The sequence below is a fragment of the Pogoniulus pusillus genome, chromosome 39 (genome assembly GCF_015220805.1).
Source record: "Pogoniulus pusillus isolate bPogPus1 chromosome 39, bPogPus1.pri, whole genome shotgun sequence".
Taxonomy (NCBI): Eukaryota; Metazoa; Chordata; class Aves; order Piciformes; family Lybiidae; genus Pogoniulus; species Pogoniulus pusillus.
Genome location: NC_087302.1, coordinates 6,344,844 through 6,351,143, shown reverse-complemented (window position 1 = coordinate 6,351,143; position 6,300 = coordinate 6,344,844).

The window sequence follows — 6,300 nt, the reverse complement described above, 5'->3', positions numbered from 1 at the left end:
GCTGCAGCTTCCCTCCCCAGCCTTGCTGCCCTTCTCCAAACACCTTCCAGCACCTCAACATCTCTCTGCAATTCAGGAGCCCAGAACTGGACACAGCACACAAGGGGTGGCCTGAGCAGTGCTGAGCACAGGGGCAGAAGAACCTCCCTTGTCCTGCTGCCCACACTGCTGCTGAGCCAGCCCAGGATGCCATTGGCTCTGCTGCCCACCTGAGCACTACTGCCTCCTCTTCAGCTCCTCTCTCCCAGCACCCCCAGGTCAAGTTCTGTTGTGTGCTGGCTTCTAGAAGCTGAGGGTCTCACCAACAAAGCACCTGAACATCCCAAACCTCCTTTACTGAGCTGTTACACAGCAGCATCTCCCTTGCATGCCTCACCTAAGAGCAAAAGAACCTCCTGCTCAGAGAGATGTTTGTATAAATATCCCTTTGGAGCTTCCAGAGAAGCTCAGATGAGAGATTTTTCCATTCATGAAGGTCTCATTTGATGCTGGACTAGCCAGAAATGCTGCAGTTACTCTCCTGCTATCAGCTGCTGATTCTGCTGTGAGCAAGTTTAAGTTAATGCATTAACAAAAGCCCTCTGCTTGTATCAAAAGGCTGTGCTGGGGATTAAGATCTGAATTCCAGGTGTGCCCTTAATGACACAGGCAGGCAGGCAGAAAACCTTCCCTTCAGCCAGCAGACTCCATCCTGCTGCAGCAAGACAGAAACAAAGATCTTACTGGATCCAATAATTAAGAAAAAAAGTCAATCAGATTAAGTTTGAGTTCTAGAATTTGTCTGCAGGTAAAGTTACTTTTAAACCATTCCAAGAGAAAAAAGTCTTAGCTCCATTTCTGCCTCTTAGCACCCTCCTAGAGAGCTTTGCCATGCTTAGTTAGTTTGGGGCCAGAATCCATCTCTGCACCAGACCCTGCACATAGAATCATAGAATCAGCCAGGTTGGAAGAGAGCTCCAAGCTCAGCCAGCCCAACCTAGCACCCAGCCCTGCCCAACCAACCAGACCATGGCACTAAGTGCCCCAGCCAGGCTTGGCTTCAACACCTCCAGCCACAGCCACTCCACCACCTCCCTGGGCAGCCCATTCCAGTGCCAATCACTCTCTCTGCCAACAACTTCCTCCTAACATCCAGCCTAGACCTGCCCTTGAGTGGTCTCCTTCTATGGAGCCTTTCCAGGCCTGTCTGGATGTGTTCCTCTGTGATCTGTGTTAGTATTGTCCTGCTCTGGCAGGGGGGTTGGACTCAATGATCTCCTTGAGTCCCTTCCAACCCCTAACATCCTATGATCCTGTGATCCTGTGACCTCTCCAAGAGCAGATCTGAGGCTGATCTTTGCCATCCTTCCCTTTCCCCAGATGTAGCTCAGGACCTCTGAGGCTGTGGGAAGAAGCTGATTTTTTCTGTGGGGGGGGAGGGTGGATGTTGCCTTTCTTTCCAAACTTGAGGAGGCTTCATGCAGCACTTCTGGCCATGACTTGTAGCAGGGTGAATTTATGTTTCTCTGATGATGGCATTGCTGGAGAGGTGGCTCCCTCCTCCCTGGTGGATCTTTTGATGAGGCAGATAAAATGTTGACAATAAAAAGAGAATGGCCTCACTCCTTGTAAGCTTCTTTTTTTCCTCTCTCCCTCTGCTGCTAAATTATCAGATGGAAGATAAAAAAGAACTGAAACATCACTGTAGAGGAGATGTAGCTTTGTCCTTTTTGGAACTTGTCCCACTTGGCCTCTGTACATGGCCACTCCCTGCTCAAACCAGGGCAGAGAGATCCAGGGCAGCCCTGGGGCTTTGATATTGGTCTGCTAGCAGAGAAAAGCAGCACTAGAAATTCTTACTGGGGGTAATGGCTGGCTTCCAGTACTGTGGAAAGGCTTGTCCAGATGAGAGCTGGGCAAAATGCACCACAGCAGAGGTGAGACCAGAGCTGCTGTGGGTTCTGAGCCATCCTGGTCTCTGTTTGCCTGGAACAGACAGGGATGGAGCCCAGCAGTGACCTGCCAAAGGCTTGATGTGTATGACTGGGGCAAGGCTTAATTCTGTCCTTGTGGAATCATGGCTCTGGTCTGGGCTGCTGGCATGAAGTTGTCCAGCTTGGGAGGTAGGAAAGAACTGAGGTATCTTCCTGCTGGAAGGAAGTTGTCCAGCTTGGGAGGCTTCTCTCATCCTGATGTTCTCAGTACTCAGTTGGCAGCTTAATCCATCAGGTTTTCCCAGCAGGGATCCCAAATGCCACTCAGCTCTGCTGTGCTCATGTACTCTGAAAAATGTTTCCCTGACAGCCAGGATTTTCCCCCAGTTTGGTGGAGGCTGCAGCATCTCTCATCTCTCCACCCAGCCCTGGCCACACTCATTAATGCTGAAGCCATCCCCCATGGTGCATGGGTGATAACAGGCAGCTGAGCTTCACAAACCCAACCAAAACATGGAACCAAGCAAGAGAAAAGGACAAAGAAACCCAGCAAGCCTTGGTGGCCACAGCTGTCCAGCTCTGAGGTACACCTCTGCAAAGCACAAACCTGTGGGAGCAGCTGGATTCTACTCCAACTTGCCCAATTTGGGTGAAGAAGAGCCCAGGGCTTTTGCTGCTGCTCTATGCCCCTGACCAAGGACAATCTCTCTCCCAGGTACCTCCTCTCTGCCTCCATATCGAACACCAATAAAAAGGACCCATGATGGGACAGGAGTCATTCCCCAGACCACAGCCAGGCAGGCAGGAGAGTGCTTTATGGCTGATGACTTGATTTAAAGTCTGCTCTTAAAACTGAAAGAAAAACTCTTTAAATTTGCAGGAGAAGTGGAGTTCCACAGCCCTGATTTAGTAGGTGTGAGCCACTGCAATTTATTGTGCTGTTGACTCTAGCAGCAAAGCCTTCAGCATCCCTCCAGCTCTGGTAACCATTCCCAACCTGGTAATTAACATTAAGCATTTATTTCAGGTTGGTTTGGGGTTTGGTTTTGTTTTGCTTTCCTTTAATTGGTCTCTTGACTTGCAGAAGATAATGATGGCTTTGATGGTGCCTGGTTAGCCCAACATGTATGAGATCAAAGGAGTGCTGTTGGTTGGTGCTTTGCTCAGTTCAGAGCTTTTTAGCCTTGGTTGACTCATAATTGCAAGAATTCCCAACTGGCTGAAGGCAGATCCTTGCAAAAGGACCTGGATGAAGAGCAGTGGGAGAATGAAGGATGTGTAAAGTCCCTCCTGGACTGTAGGATACCAAAGCACTGGCAGTGAGAGCAAAGCAAAGCAGTAAAGATCTTCCACCTTTAAGCTAATTGCCCTCACGGTGGCATCACTCTGCTCTCACTGCCTTGTCTTTGGTGACAGGTAATTGGAGACAGAAGAAGGGGCAATGGCCTCAAGCTGAGGCTGGGGAGGTTTAGATTGGACACCAGGAAGAAGTTTTTCATGGAGAGAGTGGCCAGGGATAGGAATGAGCTGCCCAGGGAGGTGGTGGAGTCACCCAGCCTGGATGAGTTTAAGGGTCATTTGGATGTGGTGCTTAGGGCTATGGCTTAAGTTGAATGTCGTAGAGCAGGGTTCTAGGTTGGATTTGGTGCTCCTGAGGGGATTTGCCAGCCTGGATGATTCATGGATTCTGTGACTCTACCAACCTCATGAGCCAGAAGCTCACCAGGGCTGTGGTACTGATGTTCCAGCAGCTCTAGCCAAAAAGTGCTTCAGGTTCAGGCTGAACTCTGGCACTGCCCTCTCCAAGGCATGGACGAGGCAAACTACCAGCAGCACTGTCTCAGGAGCAGACCCAGCACAGCCAGCACACTAATCCACTTCCCTGCTGACTGACCTGGAGATGTTGCCTCCTGCCAGCCAAGGCAGCTCTCTGCCTGCTCCTCCGCAGCCCTGCGTCCTCCACGTCCTCTGCCCTTTCCCATCTGCCCCACACAATGTGCCCAGCCTCATCCTTCACCAGGCCTGCTAACAGCAGCCTCATTACTGAAAGGTTTGGATGTTGGCAAAATGAAACATAGCCAATTAAGCACAATCCCTGATGAGCTGTTGCAGCCAGCAGCATTGCCAGCGAGGGCTGTTACTTCACTCTCCATGTGAAATGAGACTGGAAGGAGCAGCCGTGGTGTGCCCCAGGGAGAGACAGAGGACAGAGGATAGTAAATCAAAGCCCTGATTGAGCAGTACCCCTGTCCTTCAGTGGTCTTTCACCTCCACTACCACGTGTGATCTTTGCTCCATTCATGAGGTCAGCTGAGCAGACAAGGCTGCAGCTGCTGGCTCGCTCGCAGAGCTGCTGGCCACCATCCATAGCTCCTTCCTCTTCCCTTTTGGACAAAGGCAGCAGAATGCAGCTGCCTGGGAGGCTTTATTTCAGGTTGGAAGACCTCCAAACATAGAACAGGAGAAAACTGAACATGCTGTAAATCAGAGATGGCCTTGAACCAGCCCTTTGGCTCCTGAATGCCAACAGGCAGTGAAGGATTGGAGGTAGGGGTGTCCATCCCCCACCAACATCTTGATGGGCAGAGGAGTCTGAGAAGCTCACACCAGGATGCAAACACTCCCCTGGTTTAGTAGGCTGCTTTGCTCTGCAAGAAAGCCTGGGAAATTGTCACTCAAAGCCAATATTTGGATGTGTCAAAATGAATTTTCCCCCAGAGGTGCCCTGATGAAAGGACATTTAGGTGAGCCTTAGGGAACACCATTTCTGCCCCTGAAGTAGACGCTGCAGCTGGAAAGAAAGAAAAGGGAAAGTGAAAAGATGAAATAAAAGGCAAAGGGAGGGAGGGAGGGAGGGAGGAAGGAAGGAAGGAAGGAAGGAAGGAAGGAAGGAAGGAAGGAAGGAAGGAAGGAAGGAAGGAAGGAAGGAAGGAAGGAAGGAAGGAAGGAAGGAAGGGGAAAGTGAAAACATGAAATTAAAGGAGAAGGAAGAAACAAAAGGGAAGATGAAAGATGAAATGAAAGGAAAAGGAAGAAAGAAAGATAAAGGAAAAGGGAAAATTAAAATAAAAGGGGGGGAAAAAGGAAAAAGGTAAAGAAAGGAAAGGAAGAGGGAGAGGGAGAGAAAGAGGGAAAGGGAGAGGGAGAAAGGAAGGGAGAGGGGGAAAGAGAGAGAGAGAGAGGGAGAGGAAAAGGAAAAGAAAATGGAAAAAGGAAAAGGAAAAGAAAAAAGGAAAAAAAAATAAAAACAAAAAATAAAAATTAGAAAATAAAAGAAAAAAAGGAAAAGGAAAAAGGAAAAAGAAAAAGAAAAAGGAAAAGAAAATACAAAGAAAAAGGAAAATAAAAATAAATAAAATTAAAAGCAAATAAAAATTAAAAAATGGAAAAGAAAAGAAAAGAAAAGAAAAGAAAAGAAAAGAAAAGAAAAGAAAAGAAAAGAAAAGAAAAGGAAAAGAAAAGAAAAGAAAAGAAAAGAAAAGAAAAGAAAAGAAAAGAAAAGAAAAGAAAAGAAAAGAAAAGAAAAGAAAAGAAAAGAAAAGAAAAGAAAAGAAAAGAAAAGAAGAAAACAAAAAGGAAAGGAAAGGAAAGGAAAGGAAAGGAAAGGAAAGGAAAGGAAAGGAAAGGAAAGGAAAGGAAAGGAAAGGAAAGGAAAGGAAAGGAAAGGAAAGGAAAGGAAAGGAAAGGAAAGGAAAGGAAAGGAAAGGAAAGGAAAGGAAAGGAAAGGAAAGGAAAGGAAAGGAAAGGAAAGGAAAGGAAAGGAAAGGAAAGGAAAGGAAAGGAAAGGAAAGGAAAGGAAAGGAAAGGAAAGGAAAGGAAAGGAAAGGAAAGGAAAGGAAAAGAAAAGAAAGGAAAGGAAAAGAAAAGAAAAGAAAGGAAAAGAAAGGAAAAGAAAAGAAAGGAAAAGAAAAGAAAAGAAAAGAAAAGAAAAGAAAAGAAAAGAAAAGAAAAGAAAAGAAAAGAAAAGAAAAGAAAAGAAAAGAAAAGAAAAGAAAAGAAAAGAAAAAGGAAAAGAAAAAGAAAAAGGAAAAAATAAATTTAAAAAAAAAAGGGGGGAAAAAGAAGAAGGGAATCAGGAGCAAAAGGGAGGACTATTTTCTCACCAGCCTCTCTGCAGCCAGCTTGCTTTTGACTTTCAGCCTCTATTTAAAAATCCAAAATTGGGAGCATTGACAAAGAGTTCCTAAATTAGCTTTTTAATAGAGATGGGAAGTTAAAAGGGGGCCGAGTCATGGGGGAGAAGCTTTTCAGGATCAGAGCCAGGCCAGAGCCAGCAGCGAGCGAGGCCAGAGCATGCCCCAGCGAGAGGCAGGCAGCTCTGTGAAGTGAGGACAGTGTAAATCACAGAGAATTCTCTGATAGCAGCAAAAGCCAAATGCCATTTCTG